The 18,074-nt window shown below is 39.2% G+C and overlaps 1 pseudogene; it reads left to right on the forward strand.

Annotated features, from left to right (window-relative positions):
* The first annotated feature begins 1,087 nt into the window (after positions 1–1,087).
* LOC128705879 (zinc finger protein 84-like) overlaps positions 1,088–18,074 on the forward strand; it is a 22,809-nt pseudogene continuing 5,822 nt past the window's right edge.

Raw genomic sequence — 18,074 nt, forward strand, 5'->3', positions numbered from 1 at the left:
AGACTCCTGGTTGTCTTCAAGACCCCTGGTAGCCTTCAAGACCCCTGGTTGTCTTCAAGACCCCTGGTTGTCTTCAAGACTCCTGGTTGTCTTCAAGACTCCTGGTTGTCTTCAAGACCCCTGGTAGCCTTCAAGACCCCTGGTTGTCTTCAAGACCCCTGGTTGTCTTCAAGACCCCTGGTTGTCTTCAAGACTCCTGGTTGTCTTCAAGACCCCTGGTAGCCTTCAAGACCCCTGGTTGTCTTCAAGACTCCTGGTTGTCTTCAAGACCCCTGGTTGGCTTCAAGACCCCTGGTTGTCTTCAAGACCCCTGGTTGGCTTCAAGACCCCTGGTTGTCTTCAAGACCCCTGGTTGTCTTCAAGACTCCTGGTTGTCTTCAAGACCCCTGGTTGGCTTCAAGACCCCTGGTTGTCTTCAAGACCCCTGGTTGGCTTCAAGACCCCTGGTTGTCTTCAAGACCCCTGGTTGTCTTCAAGACCCCTGGTTGTCTTCAAGACCCCTGGTTGTCTTCAAGCAGGCACTGGTCAGCAGGGCTAATAAGTATGTTCATTCAGGTATACACATGTACAGTTACATAGATTATCATTCATAGCAGCTGTGGTTCGTGCCTCGGGTTGCGTGCCGCCAGCAGTAACAGCCTAATTGATCAGGCCCTGATCCACCATGAGGCCTGGTCACAGACCGAGCCGGGGGGCGTTGACCCCCGAGATCCTCTGCAGATATAGGTATAATTTGACATTCACGTGAGACATAATTTATTTGAGTTCAGTTAATTATTATTTACTGTATCTTTAGTTATTATTATCTGTGTTGATAGTAATTTATACTTTATAAAATGAATATTCATCGTTATTGAAATTTAAGTATAAGGTATATAATAATAAATAAAAATTATTTTAATAATGAATGAGTTGTTGTTCACTATAGCCACAAATTTCTTAAAAATTGACTTATTATAGTATCCTTATTAATATGAAGTTTCAAAATAATATATACTATTTAAAATAAATGTTGTTTATTTTTGAAAAATTAAGTATAAGGTGTAAAATATTAATTTTGCTAATTATGAATGTGTGTTGTTATTGTTGTTGTTATGGCGGCGACAAATTTTTCCTCCAGGTGAGTTTATTAGTTTTTTCTTGTGTTTTATGTGAGATGATGATCCAAGATGATTGATGATGTGATAAATATTGATGTTAAGATTGATGTTAGTTATTGATGACCTGTCTTTGTAATACTCACTTGTGCTTTATAGTTATGTTTACAATAATGTTTTATCACTGATTTTATCATTGCTTAAGAGAGAGAGATTTCGTTCGGATTTTTAACCCCGGAGGGTTAGTCACCCAGGATAACCCAAGAAAGTCAGTGCGTCATCGAGGACTGTCTAACTTATTTCCATTGGGGTCCTTAATCTTGTCCCCCAGGATGCGACCCACACCAGTCCACTAACACCCAGGTACCTATTTGCTGCTAGGTGAACAGGACAACAGGTGTAAGGAAACGTGTCGAATGTTTCCACCCGCCGGGAATCGAACCCGGGCCCTCCGTGTGTGAAGCGGGAGCTTTAGCCACCAGCCAGCCCGTAATGCTATGCATAGTATAAGTGGCTTTGGCATGCTGCTCTTACCTGTATTTTTTGTACCTCTGTTTGTATGCTTAAATTACTAAATAAATAAATAAATAAATAAATAAATAGATCTAAGTTTACACAATACACAAATAACGCGCACATGGACAAGCACCTAAAGTCAGTTCCTGATCAGCCGGGCTGTGGCTCGTACGTTGGTTTGCGTGCAGCCAGCAGCAACAGCCTGGTTGATCAGGCGCTGATCCACCAGGAGGCCTGGTCACAGACCGGGCCGCGGGGGCGTTGACCCCCGAAACTCTCTCCAGGTAAACTCCAGGTAATAAAAGAGAGAAGCTTACGACGACGTTTCGGTCCGACTTGGACTTTGTCAATGGTCCAAGTCGGACCGAAACGTCGTCGTAAGCTTCTCTCTTTTATGTGCGGGTTATTTGTGTATCGTTCCAGTCACGGTATTGTGCCTTTTGGTTATTTATGGATCTAAGTTTTATTGTTTTATTGATGAATCACGAAATCGTAATGACACGATTGCAAACAAACCATACCACTGGTGGGGCTAGAACCCGCGGTCAGACAGTCTCAAAACTCCAGCCGGTCGCGTTAGCCACTAGACCAGCTAGCCACAATAAGATTCATCCAACTGGAGTTTTGAGACTCTCTGACCGCGGGATCAGTCCCGGCTGGGGTATGCTTTGTTTTATTGATGATAAACATTTTTTTTATATTATTATTTAAAACATAGAACAAATACAATAATGTATAAGAGTATAAAATTAAAAACCAAACTAGATACAGTGGACCCCCGGTTAACGATATTTTTTTACTCCGTAAGTATGTTCAGGTGCCAGTACTGACCGAATTTATTCCCATAAGGAATATTGTGAAGTAGATTAGTCCATTTCAGACCCCCAAACATACACGTACAAACGCACTTACATAAATACACTAACATAATTGGTCGCATTCGGAGGTAATCGTTATGCGGGGGTCCACTGTATTTGAAAATATGTAAAAAAGACGTAGATCTACTTTTGTAGCACTACGCATGTGAACATAGATCTGCTTGGACCGTTTATGGGTTAAGACTTACACAGCAGTTTTTGTCTTCCTACATTTACTAACAAAATAATAAATCTAGGCCCTCATGGGCCTAGATTTATTATTTTGTTGGTAAATGTAGCAATTATTTACACTTCAGGGTTAATAGTGTATTTCTTATGTGGAAAATTCCTTCATGATAAGAGACTCTCGGTCCAGGGAACTTGAGTTGTCTTCCACTTCCTTGGACTGAACCAAACTACCTCCAGTTTCCCCAGACACTAAATTCTCCTGTGGGTTTAGTGCTTCCCCCTTGAATGTAATTCAGAATAATAATAATAATAATAATTATAATAATACTAATCATAGCACCCCAGGTATAGTATATAACTTTGGTTATATTTACTGTCAACTTCTCAGTGGAACTCGAACATTATTTTGCACTTTCAATAAATAGAACCGGTGTATGTTATGCAATAAGTACTTTTTGGGTAAATTATTATATTGGAAGATATTATTGAAAGGTGGTAAAGTTAGGTTAGGTATTGTAAGGTAAGGTAATATAATTAAGAATAGATTAGGTATCATTTAATTAAAATTTGGTTAGTTATTGCTTAAGATTAGGATAGTTATTAATTAAGATTAGGTTAGGTATTCCAGTTGAACCTCGGTTTTTGTCCTTAATCTGTTCCAGAAGGTCGGTCGAAATCCGAAATGGACAAAAACCGAAGTAATATTTCCCATAAGAAATGCACAATGCAAGTCCAATTAATCCGTTCCTGACACCCAAAAATATTAACAAAAAATACATTTTATTGAGAATAACTATAATTTTACATACAGAAAACATTGAGAAATAAATATAAATGACTAATTTTAATGGATAAATGAACATTTAAATCACTATTACATAACTTTGCCTTTATTAAAGACTCTTGTTGGCGTATGGAAGAAGGCGAGGAGGGGGGAGGGAGATGTTATCTCTACCACCATCACTACAACCCTCTACCACAGTCACTACCACCCTCTACCACCATGACAACCACTACCACCCTCTACCACCATCACTATCACCACCACTACCACCATCACTACCACCCTCTTCCACCATCACTACTACCCTCTACCACCATCACTAACACTCTCCACTACCATCACTACCACCCTCACTGAACGAGTCACAGAGGCAGACTGAGTCACATATGTGTGAGCTGCCGCATCCTGGGCGGACAGACGCATCTGATACGGATGATTTCCGAGCAGAGGTGCGAAACCTGGGTTAAATTTCGCCCCAAAAAGTGGTCAAATTTCCAATTATATTTTATCCGCACAGGACGAAATCCAGGGTTCCAAAGTACAGTGGACCCTCGCATAATGATATTAATCCGTTCCTGAGAGCTCAACGTTAGGCGAAATTATCGTTAGCTGAATTAATTTTCCCCATAAGAAATAGTGGAAATCAAATTAATCCGTTCCTGACTCCCCAGAGTATGAAAAAAAAAAATTTACCACATGAAATATTAATTTTAACACACACACTGAAGAAGACATGCACAATTACATGACACTTACCTTTATTGAAGATCTGGTGATGATTGATGGGTTGAGAGGAGGGGAGAGTGTGGATGGTGTTAGTGTTTAGAAGGGGAATCCCCTTCCATTAGGACTTGAGGTGTCAAGTCCTTTTCTGGGGTTACTTCCCTTCTTCTTTTAATGCCACTAGGACCAGCTTGAGAGTCACTGGACCTGTGTCGCACAACATATCTGTCCATAGAGGCCTGTACCTCCCGTTCCTTTATGACATTCCTAAAGTGTTTCACAACATTGTCAGTGTAATAGTCACCAGCACGGCATGCAATAGCTGTGTGAGGGTGATTTTCATCAAAAAAGGTTTGCACTTTAAGCCACATTGCACACATTTCCTTAATGTTTGAAGTAGGCAACTTCCTCAATTTCTCTCTCCCCTCCTCCAAAGCAGTTTCCTCAGGTCTGGCCTCTTGCTGTTGAAGATGATCTAGCAGCTCATCAGTGGTTAGTTCATCATTGTCCTCCTCCACCAACTCTTCCACATCCTCCCCACTAACTTCCAACCCCAAGGACTTCCCCAATGCCACAATTGATTCCACATCTGGCATAGGATTCTCAGGGTTAGCCTCAAATCCTTCAAAATCCCTTTTGTCTACACATTCTGGCCACAGTTTCTACCAAGCAGAGTTGAAGGTCTCTTAGTCACTCCCTCCCAAGCCTTACCTATAATTATTATTATTATTATCACACTGGCCAATTCCCACCAAGGCAGGGTGGCCCAAAAAAGAAAAACTTTCACCATCATTCACTCCATCACTGTCTTGCCAAAAGGGTGCTTTACACTACAGTTTTTAAACTGCAACATTAACACCCCTCCTTCAGAGTGCAGGCACTGTACTTCCCATCTCCAGGACTCAAGTCCGGCCTGCCAGTTTCCCTGAATCCCTTCATAAATGTTACTTTGCTCACACTCCAACAGCACGTCAAGTATTAAAAACCATTTGTCTCCATTCACTCCTATCAAACACGCTCACACATGCCTGCTGGAAGTCCAAGCCCCTCGCACACAAAACCTCCTTTACCCCCTCCCTCCAACCTTTCCTAGGCCGACCCCTACCCCGCCTTCCTTCCACTACAGACTGATACACTCTATAATGTTTACACAATTGAGGATGCTAAAGTGATCTCTCCAAAACTCTCTTAGAGTCAATTGAGTTTCTGAGGTCACTACAAAGCACCTTTCAAACATAGCTTTTGTGTAGATTATTTTGAAGTTTGCAATGACCTGCTGGTCCATGGGCTGCAGGAGAGGAGTGGTATTAGGAGGCAAAAACTTGACCTTAATGAAGCTCATTTCCGCAGAAAGTCGCTCTGCAATGTCTGAAGGATGACCCTGAGCATTGTCTAATACCAGGAGGCACTTAAGGTCAAATTTATTTTCCAGGAGGTAATTTTTCACAGTGGGGGCAAATACATGGTGCAACCAATCATAGAAAAAGTCCCTAGTGACTCATGCCATACTGTTTGCCCTCCATAGCACACACAAATTAGCCTTGAGGACATTGTTTTTCCTGAACACTCTGGGAGTTTCAGAATGATACACCAATAAAGGCTTCACTTTGCAATCACCACTAGCATTAGCACACATCAACAGAGTAAGCCTGTCTTTCATAGGCTTATGTCCTGGGAGTGCCTTTTCCTCCTGAGTAATGTAGGTCCTGCTGGGCATTTTCTTCCAAAACAGGCCTGTTTTGTCACAATTAAACACTTGTTCAGGTTTCAATTCTTTACTGGCTATGTACTCCTTGAATTCCTTCACATATTTTTCAGCTGCTGTTTGGTCCGAACTGGCAGCCTCACCATGCCTTATCACACTATGTATGCCACTACGATTCTTAAATCTCTCAAACCAACCTTTGCTGGCCTTAATTTCACTCACATCACCACTAGTTGCAGGCATTTTTCTAATTAAATCCTCATGCAACTTCCTAGCCTTTTCACATATGATAGCTTGAGAGATGCTGTCTCCTGCTATCTGTTTTTCGTTTATCCACACCAATAACAGTCTCTCAACATCTTCTATCACTTGCGATCTCTGTTTCGAAAACATAGTTGCACCTTTGGCAAGAACAGCTTCCTTGATTGCCGTTTTCTTGGCCACAATAGTAGCGATGGTTGATTGGGTTTTTGTGTACAACCTGGCCAGCTCGGAGACACGCACTCCACTTTCATACTTAGCAATGATCTCTTTCTTCATATCCATAGTAATTCTCACCCTTTTTGCTGTAGGGTTGGCACTAGAAGCTTTCTTGGGGCCCATGGTGACTTATTTTGCAGGTGCAATCACTGAAAATGCTGTGATAATATGAAATGTTCCGATTGTATGTTTGGATGGGACCGCGGTGGCTGGCTGGCTTGTAAACACTGGCACCCATGGGACAAGTGAGGCGCGCTCAGGCCACAAGTGGATGTCTCGAACGGAACGAATCGCGTTGGTCGAGTTTTTTAACGCTAGGCGAGGCAATTTTTTTGCGTTAAAATGTATCGCTAGTCGGATTAATGTTAGGTGATGCCATCGTTACCCGAGGGTCCACTGTATTACAGAAATGGAGGATGATTCTGAATGGTTTTCGGACTAAAGGTACCTTGAAATTGAGCTCAAATTAGTGGAAATGTTCGACTTTTGCCAATGTTCGAGAGCAAACAAATCATGCCATGCGTCCATTACACATCAACTGGTGGGTCTAATATGCTTTCACAAATGCGCTAATATTATTTACAGGTCTCCCTCAACATTTGCGAGGGTTAGGGGATCAAGAGCCTTGCGAATGTTGAAAAATTGCGAATGTTTGGTGCCCCAATATATTGTAGGGAAATATAATGCAATACTTCTTCCTTAACTTGTTGAACCATGAACAATCATAAAATACATAAAAACATTGTAAATTGTACTAAATACATACATGTTATGGTTTAATAACAGGTATGTTATTAAATACCACTGCCTCCACCACTGCCTCCATTTCCTCCACCACTGCAAGTCCCTACTACCCTCCCTCCGACCCCCCCAACTGGCAGCCAGCCCTCTTACCAGTGTGGTTAGTGTTTTGTTTGTTCATTATTTACTATTAAACTACAGTATAAATAATGTAAACCCATTCATGACTGCATATTGGAATGGCTATTCGGACAGGTATTGGAAGGTGACATCATGTGTTGACACTTGAACACAGCAAAGAATCAAACATTTCTGCTACTGCTAATAATAACAATAGTAGTAGTAGTAATAATGCTAATAATAATAATAAATTATAATAATACAGTGGACCCCCGCTTAACGATCACCTCCCAATGCGACCAATTATGTAAGTGTATTTATGTAAGTGCGTTTGTATGTGTATGTTTGGGGGTCTGAAATGGACTAATCTACTTCACAATATTCCTTATGGGAACAAATTCGGTCAGTACTGGCACCTGAACATACTTCTGGAATGAAAAAATATCGTTAACCGGGGGTCCACTGTAATAAATACGATAGAATTGTACAAAAATACGAAGGAGTGGTTGGCACATCGTCAGTGTGGCTTTGTTTATGCTGGAGTGAGCATTAGTCTCCGTGCACATTTCACAATAATTCATTATGTTTGGTGCTTGTAGATTGAGTGTGACTGGAGTGGTAGAGGCAGTGGTTGGGGAGGCGGTTGAGACATTGTGTGAGGCAGCGGTTGAGGCAGTGGGTGAGGCAGTGGTTGAGGCAGTGGTAGAGGCAGTGGTTGAGGCAGTGGGTGAAACAATGGTTGAGGCAGTGGTTGAGGCAGTGGTTGAGGCAGTGGGTGAGGCAGTGGTTGAGGTAGTGGGTGAGGCAGCAGTTGAGGCACTGGTAGAGGCAGCGGTTGAGGCAATGGTAGAGGCAGTGGTATTTAATAACATGTTATAAATAATAATACATATTACTAATAACATATATTATTATTATTATTATTATTATTATTATTATTATTATTATTATTATTATTATTATTATTATTATTATTATTATTATTATTATTATTATTAATAACATGTATGTTATTAAATACCACTGCCTTGACCACTGCCTCAACCGCTGCCTCAACCACTGCCTCACCCACTGCCTCGCCCAATGCCTCAACCGCTTCCCCAACTACTGCCTCTACCACTCCAGTCGCACTCAATCTACAAGCACCAAACACAATGAATTATTGTGAAATGTTTGGAAGAGCAGGGAGACTAATGCTCATTCCAGCATAAACAAAGCCACACTGACGATGTGTCAACCATTCCTTCGTATTTTTGTACAATTTCTTTCTTCAATTCTAGCAAACAGACTCAATGACTTCTTCTCCACTATAGGACAAAACCTTGCCAATAAAATCCCAAGCTCAGATACCCCACCAAATGACTACCTCACCGGCAACTACCCGAACACACTGTTCCTAGCTCCGACTAACCCATACGAAGTCTCCCTTATTATCAACACACTAAAAAACAAGGCAGGAGATTTAAATACCTTACCACCCTTTATATACAAAAAAGTGTCACAAGTGCTATCACCAATCATTGCAACACTCTTTAACAAATCCAATGAATCCTCCACCTTCCCTACAGTACTCAAAATAGCAAGGGTCACCCCGATCCACAAAGGAGGAGACCAAACAGAGTTGAATAACTATAGGCCAATATCCAACTTACACCCTCTCTCAAAAATCTTCGAAAAATTAATTCATAAACGAATCTACTCCTACCATATCTCCCAAAACATACTCAACCCCTGCCAATTTGGATTCAGGCCAAATAAAAATACTAATGATGCTATTATACACATGCTAGAACATATATACACTGCAATAGAGAAAAAAGAAGTCCCACTGGGGATCTTCATTGACTTACGTAAAGCTTTTGATACAGTTAACCATGACTTGCTCCACGTAAAATTGTCACACTATGGTATAAGAGGGCACTCCCTCAACTACCTCAAGTCATACCTCAGCAACAGAAGCCAATATGTGTATGCAAATGGGGCAAACTCTTCTGCACAACCAATTACAGTTGGTGTCCCACAGGGAAGTGTCCTTGGCCCTCTTCTCTTTCTCCTATACATAAATGACCTACCAAATGCTTCGCAATTACTCAAACCCACACTATTTGCAGATGACACTACATACGTCTTCTCCCACCCGAGCCCAGTCACGCTAGCCAATACTGTAAATACCGAATTACAGAAAATATCTACCTGGATGAGGACTAACAAACTTACACTAAACATTGACAAAACCTACTTCATTCAGTTTGGTAACCGAGCTACAGATGTCCCTCTTAACATAATGATAAACGGATCACCTATCACAAAGCTAACAGAGGGAAAATTCCTAGGAATCCACCTTGATAATAGACTCAAATTTCATACACATATACAACAAATTTCTAAGAAAATTTCCAAGACTGTAGGCATACTATCGAAGATATGGTACTATGCTCCACAGTCAGCCCTCCTGGCCCTATATCACTCTCTTATTTACCCCTATCTCACCTATGGAATTTGTGCATGGGGCTCAACAACAAGTAACCATCTCAGACCACTAATTACCCAACAAAAGGCTGCAGTTAGAATGATAACAAATTCTCACTATAGGCAGCACACTCCACCAATATTCAATACACTAAACCTACTCACCATACAAAACATCCATACTTATTACTGCACCTATTACATACATAGAACACTTAACTCTGATATTAACCCTCCCCTCAAACATCTCCTTGCCAACCTCAACAGAACACATGACCATAACACAAGGCACAGATCACTCTTTGATGTACCTCGTGTCCATCTCACACTATGCAAAAACTCAATGCACATAAAAGGCCCTAAAATCTGGAATTCATTACCTGTAAATATAAAAGAAACACTACCTGTTTATAAATTCAAGTCTCTTCTCAAAGATCACTTACTCACCCAAAACCAAATAAATACTGAATAACTGAACCTTATAAATTGTATATCTTAAATGTTTCTCACAATTATATCACATAAATGTTAAACCTAAAACCCAATCTAACTTTATTATTTTTTAAATACACTACCTAACAGAATACTCCATTCTACTGAATGTACAACAATGCATACAACCATATGACCTGTCTTTGTAATACTCACTTGTGCTTTATAGTAATCTGTTTACATTAAAGTTTTATCACTGATATCATCATTGCTTAGTTAATCTTAAGTTAATTTTAAGCCAGCCCGTAATGCTATGCATAGTATAAGTGGCTTTGGCATGCTGCTCTTATCTGTATTTTTTGTACCTCTGTATGTGTGCTCAAATTTTTAAATAAATAAATAAATAAATAAATAAATTATTATTATTATTATTACTACTACTATTGTTATTATTAGCAGTAGCAGAAATGTTTGATTCTTTGCTGTGTTCAAGAGTCAACACATGATGTCATCGTCCAATACCTGTCCAAATAGCCATTCCAATATGCAGTCATAAATGGGTTTACATTATTTATACTGTAGTTTAATAGTAAATAATGAACAAACAAAACACTCACCACACTGGTAGGAGGGCTGGCTGCCAGTTGTGGGGGTCGGAGGGAGGGTAGTAGGGACTCGCAGGTGGCGGGAAACTTAAATATGATTTGGCGGCTGGGAATTTGGCTGCTGGGAATTTGGAGGCTGGGAATTTGGCGGTTGGTAATTCGCGAATGTGTGAAGCTCGCGAAAATTGAAATCGTGAATGTTGAGGGAGACCTGTACACCATTTTTACAATAATGAAGTAGTCTGCATAACAGTAAAACTTCTATTTTTTTTGTGTGAATAAAAATTCAAAGTGGAAAGCAAGCATAATATAAGAGGGGCCTGGAGACGTGGCTAATGAAATTGGCCTTACTGGAATTGTGTATGAAATTGGCCAAATTACCAATTTCTGATCACTTTATTGGGTAGTGAAATCATTAAATGGGCAGTTTCTTGTACTCAATTGGTAGAACAAATAGAGTTCTAGCAAAACAGCTATAAGTTTGATTGACTGGAACATTGGAATTGGTTGAAAATAGGGCTCAAAGTGGGCAAAATTGGTGATGCATATTGCCGAGACCTCTAACTTTGCGAGAGCATAATTCCGTAAATGTTCCATCAAATTTCGTACTTTTAGTGTCATTACCATCGGGAAAAGATTTTTTTATCATTTCACGAGAAAAAATAATTTTTTCTTTTAAATTCTTCGACACTGAGAGCAAGTTTGTGAGCAGGGGTCTCGACAGTGAAAGGGTTGACGTTTCACTGTTGGGACCTCTGATTCTAAACTCTTGTTCTGTGTCAAAAAAATATTCGAAAAAGAAAAAAATATTTTCTTACCAAAATCTTAAGAATATTTTTGTGAGTGTTTTAACCCTTAAACTGTCCAAACGCAGATCTACATTTTTTCAATATTTGAAAGTATGTAAAAAAGTAGATCTTTTTTTTTACATTTAAAAATGTGTAAAAAAAACTTTGATCTACTTTTTTTTTTGTTATATTTGAAAATGTGTAAAAAAACGTAGATCTACTTTTGTAGCACAACACATGTGAACGTAGATCTGCTTGGACCGCTTACGGGTTAAAAGAAAAAAAATTCAGTCAGTACTTACTGAGATATAGAAGTGAGAAGTTGACAGAAAGTGAACCGCTTAAGGCAATATTGGCTACTGCCACTCACTCGGTAATATTATTTTTACTTGTATTCTGCTTTTTTCTTTTATTTTTTAATATATTTTTTCAACTAACTTTTGTGGCCTGTGAGACCAGTATAATGCATAATGTATATACTATATACACTCGTATGCAACACAAAAACCTAACAAACATTGTTATCATTATATTGTTGACAAAACCTGTTTACAAAAATCCATGCTGCCTTCCCCACCACTGACACAGCCTTCCCCACTACCCACACTGCCTTCCCCACCACCCATGCCTTCTTCCCCACCACCCACTTGGAAATTAGTCACTTTGTCTGGCTTTCTTTTGGTGGAAAGTGGAAGGTTGATAATTGTCTGGGTTTGCAGCACTATTTCTGGTATCCTGGGCATCGCTTTCTGTCACAAACTCCTCAAAACCATGAGATTCATTTTCACTGACACTTCAATCTGTGCTAGAACTATCACTTGGGAAGGAAAGAGTCCCGGTTCGCCAGAGTGAGGTATTCCTTACTGCTAGGCATGGTGATTAAGGCGTACTGAATTAGCACTCCCACAATGCACTGCGGCCTCCCAGATTTTTTTCATACTGCGCACACTAAGCACACAGACCCATTCTCTCACATGTAGGCCTACAAGCTTTCTCGCACAAGATCTGAAGCTGCTAGAATTTTGGTGTAGTACTGTGGGACTGACGCTGGCTTGCAAGCCATAATATTACGGGACCGACAGTGAAAGGGTTAATACCCTGGTACCTTTCTTACTGATGGGTGAACAGGGACGAAACATGTCTTAATGTTTTCCAGCCATACCGGGGATTTGATCCCTGGACCTCGGTGGGTGAGCTGAGTGCGCTAGTGATTGAGCTACATGACACCCTAAGGTATTTGAGGAGGTAGATCATGGTAATGAATATGATATTATGTATATGGACTTCAGTTAGGCTTTTGATAGAGTTTCACATCAGAGGTTATTGAAGAAAGTACAGGGATGTGGAATAGAAATTTTTTCCTGGATAGAAATATACTTGATAGGCGACAGAGTTTGCATAAATGGACAGAAATTGGAGTGGGGACACGTCACAAGTGGTGTTCCACAGGGGTCAGTGTTGGGCACCATGTTGTTCACAATTTACATAAATAACATAGATGAGGGAATAAATAGTGTCTTAAGCAAGGTTGCTAATGACACCAAAATAGGCCATCGAATTGATTTTGATGAGGATACTAGAGTGCTACAGGAAACTCTGAATAAACTGATGCAGTGGTTGGAAAAGTGGCAGATGCAGTTCAATAGTATATACAAATGAATGCAAAATTCTCAGCATTGGTAAGGTAAATAACTGTGACACTTATAAAACTAAATGTTGATCTTAATATCACTGATTGCAAAAAAGATTTAATGTGGTGTAATGTAGCTTGATCGCTAGTGCACTCAGCTCGCACACTGAGGTCCTGGGATCAAATCCCCAGTACAGATAGATAAACATTAGGAAGTGTTTCGACAAGACACCTGTTGTCCCTGTTCACCATCAGTAAAATGGGTACCTGGGTGTTAGTCGACTGGTGTGGGTCGCATGCTTGGACAAAATTGACTTAATTTGTCCAAAATGCTCTGCATAACAAGCGGCTTTCTGTATAGTAGTACAGTAGTCCCCTCAAATTCACAGGGGTTATGTTCCAAGACCACCCATGAATTTGGAAAAAAAAAAAAAAAATTCTGAATGCAGTTAAAAAAAATGCCTATAAATGCCAATTTTTATAGTTTAAATAATAAATATTCTCCCAGAACACTTTAATTTCAAACTCATCTTCATATATCACCCTTAAAAAAAAGAATGTTAAGATAAACCCGCATATGTACAATACTATACTGCTATGTCTCCCACAGTCCTATAATGTAAAATACTGATGTTACCCCCATATGTACTGTAATTCATGCAAGCCCATTTTCTTTGTGGGGTTTACATATTTAATAATATGTAAACTCCGCATTGTAATCTTTATAGAGAATAAACTTGATTTGATTTATACACCTCAATCATATCCCCCCTAATTCTACGCGTTTCTAGAGAGTGCAGATTCAGGGCCTCAGTCTATCCTCATAGGGAATATTTCTGATACATGGGATCATCTTAGTCATCCTCCTTTGTACGTTTTCCAGAGCATTTATATCCATTCTGTAATACTGTGACCAGAACTGAGCAGCATAGTCTAAATGAGGCCTAACCAAGGATATATAGAGTTGAAGAACAACCTGAGGACTTCTATTATTTATACTTCTAGATACGAAGCCACGGATTCTGTTAGCTTTATTGCGAACACTAATGCACTGTTGTCTTGGTTTTAGATTACTGCTAAACAGAACTCCTAAGACAACTCCTAAGGCTGAACATTGAAATGGTATAAAATACCGACAGATTGTTAGGTAAGACACATATGCAACAGTTAGGTATCTTTATTTCGAAACGTTTCGCCTACACAGTAGAAGAAGCCTACTGTGTAGGCGAAACGTTTCGATATAAAGATACCTAACTGTTGCATATGTGTCTTACCTAACAACTCCTAAGGCTGTAGACAGTGATAAAGAATATGATATTGTTTATTTGGATTTTAGTAAAGCCTTCGATAGAGTACCTCACAAGAGACTCTTAAGAAAAGTGGCAGCTCATGGTATAGGAGGTAAAGTTCTAGCATGGATAGAGGCATGGCTTACCAATAGAAAGCAGAGAGTTTCCATTAATGGGGTCAAATCTGAATGGGGATTAGTCACTAGTGGCATTCCACAAGGATCAGTTTTAGCCCCTCTCTTGTTCATAATTTACATTAATGACCTTGATGAAAGGATTACGAGTGACATGAGTAAATTTGCTGATGATACAAAGATAGGCTGTATAATTCATTCTGAGGAGGATAGCAATGAACTCCAGGAGGATTTGGACAAATTAATGTCTTGGTCTGAAAAATGGCAGATGAAATTCAATGTGGATAAGTGTAAAGTACTAGTCCTTGGTAATGAAAATAACCCTCGAAGCTATAAACTAGGTGAAGTAGAGCTTGATCATACAGAATGTGAAAAAGACTTGGGAGCCGTGGTAAGCAGAAATCTAAAGCCAAGACAGCAGTGCCTAAGTGTGCACAACAAGGCTAACAGATTACTAGGATTTATCTCAAGAAGTATAAGTAACAGAAGTCCAAAAGTTATTTTACAGCTCTATACATCACTAGTGAGGTCTCATTTAGATTATGCTGCTCAGTTTTGGTCTCCTTACTACAGGATGGATATAGACTCATTAGAGACCATACAGAGAAGAATGACTAAAATGATTTACTGTGTAAGGAATCTCCTGTATGAAGATAGACTTAAAGCCTTAAATCTCCACTCTCTGGAGAGACATAGAATGAGGGGAGATATCGTTGAAGTGTATAAGTGGATGATGGGCATAAACAAAGGAGATATTAATAAAGTACTGAGAATGTCAAACCAGGTGGGAACCAGAAATAATGGATTTAAGTTGGATAAATTTAGATTTAGAAAGGACATAGGTAAATACTGGTTTCGTTACAGAGTTGTGGATGTGTGGAACAATCTTCTCAGTAGGGTGATCAAGGCTAGGACCTTGGGTAGCTTTAAAAAGAAATTGGACAAATATATGAGTGGGAGGGGCTGGGTTTGATTGGTGGCATTGGATACGGGAGTAAATTCTTGGGTAGCTTAGGGTAGAAGTCGTTTTGATAGGGACCTGTTTTGTATGGGCCAGTAGGCCTTCTGCAGTGTTTCTCCATTCTTATGTTCTTATGTTCTTATATATGTATTTTATCACTGTAGGGTGCTTTAAATGTCCAGTATACAGTGGACCCCCGCATAACGATCACCTCCCAATGCGACCAATTATGTAAGCATATTTATGTAAGTGCGTTTGTACGTGTATGTTTGAGGGACTGAAATGGACTAATCTACTTCACAATATTCCTTATGGGAACAAATTCGGTCAGTACTGGCACCTGAACATACTTCTGGAATGAAAAAATATCGTTAACCGGGGGTCCACTGTATTATGTGTGGGTGGGGTGGCCAGATGGGCTATGATACCTACAACACCTGACTTTCTACAAATAAATAATATTCACTTTGCACCCTATATTAAGACCATCAAGACTACAAATATTTTAACCCTTTCACTCTTGGTGACATATAGGTACAGCTTACAAGGCAGTGTTGGTGACATATTAATACCCAAAATTCTAGAGGCTTCAAATCTAGCAGGAGAAAGCTGGTAGACCTACATGTGAGATAATGGGTCTGTGTGGTTAGTGTGCTCAGTATAAAAAAAATCTTGCAGCACGCAGTGTGTGAGAAAAAAAACTCCGACTGTTTTTTTGGATTAAAATGCCGACTTCGAGGTGTATTTTTGTATGATATTTATGGTTGTATTCTCTTTTTCTTGGTCTCATTTGATGGAATGGAAGATATATTACAGAAATAGAGATAATTTTGATTGGTTTCACAATGGAAAGGACCTTGAAATTGAGCTCAAAGTAGCGGAAATGTTCGATTTTTGCCGATGTTCATGAGTAAACAAATGACATCACAGTCTAATACGTGTCTAACTGGCGCATCTAATATGTAGTCACAAATTGGTTGACATTATTAATACAATTATATAATGCAGTAGTCTGCATAACAGTAAATCTTCTATGTTTTGTGTGAATAAAAATTCAAGATGGAAAGCAAGAGTAATATAAGAGGAGCCTGGAGATGTGACTAATGAACACAGAAAATGTTATTTTAGTGCCAGGAATGTCTGCACTGTTTATTTTGGACCCTGTTTAGAAATTGGCATCTTTTGAAATTTGTGTGAAATTGGCCAAATTGCCAATTTCTGACCACTTTATTGGGTAGTAGAAATTGGTAAATGGACGATTTCTTGTATTCAGTTGATAGATCAGATGGAGTTCTAGAGAAATAGCTGTTAATTTGGTTGACTGGAGCAATGGAATTGACTGAAAATAGGGCTCAAATTGGGTGAAATCGCCGATTGGTATCTATCACCGAGACTGCTAACTTTGCAGGAGTGCAGTTCCATAAGTTTTCCATCAAATTTCGAATTTTTGATGTCAATGCCATCGGGAAAAGATTCTCTATCATTTCATAAGAAAAAAATATTTTTTTTTTTAAATTCTTAGACACTGAGAACAAGTTTGTGACCCGGGGTCCTGATGGTGAATGGGTTAAGGTAAGTAATAAGTGTACTCTATATGCATTTTATTGCTCTAGCATGCTTTAACCCGTAAACGGTCCAAACGTATATATACGTTTTTTCAACATTTGAAAGTGTGTATAAAAAAGTAGATCTTCTTTTTGTTGTTTTACATTTGAAAATATTTAAAAAAAAACTTTGATCTACTTTTTTTTTTGTTATATTTGAAAATATGTAAAAAAAACTTAGATCTACTTTTGTAGCACTACACATGTGAACGTAGATCTGCTTGGACCGTTTACGGGTTAAATGTAGTATATTACATGTGGGTGGGGTGGCCTGGCTGGCTACTATACCTACCACACTTGACTTCTTACAATAAACACTACTTACTTCTCACCCTACATTAAGACAGCAAATATTTTGATGTAAGTAATGAGTGTACTGTGTGTGTGTTTGACTTTTTGTGTTTTTTAATGCCTAGTTTTCTTGCTAACTTAATATATGTTAGTGTAAACTTATTATCTGACATTTACAAGTTTAGTTTAATATGTTTATTATGCACCCCATACCCATCCTGTGGGCGGTAGTCAAAAGATTACAGAGGTACATAATTGGTCCAGGGACTGGACTCCAAAGTTTTGATAGCTGAGCAAGTTACAGAGGTAATGAACTCACAATTTACAAAGGTAATGAACTCACAATTTACAAAGGTAATGAACTCACAATTTACAAAGGTAATGAACTCCAGGTAAGTCTGGTCACAATCATGACAAGTTACAAAGGTATTTACAGATTACAGAGGTACGTAATGGGTCCAGGGACTGGGCCCCCAAAGTTTTGATAGCTGAACTAGGTACAAAGGTAATGAGCTCACAAGTTACAAAGGTAATGAATTCTGTAGAATGGTTACTTACGTTTATACTTTGGCTACAATCATGAACAAATTATAGAGTAATGAGCAATTCACACTTCCACACCCGGTCACAACTGTAATGAGTTATTGGTGCAAATATTG

Source organism: Cherax quadricarinatus, unplaced genomic scaffold (genome assembly GCF_038502225.1).
Source record: "Cherax quadricarinatus isolate ZL_2023a unplaced genomic scaffold, ASM3850222v1 Contig305, whole genome shotgun sequence".
NCBI classification, from domain to species: Eukaryota; Metazoa; Arthropoda; class Malacostraca; order Decapoda; family Parastacidae; genus Cherax; species Cherax quadricarinatus.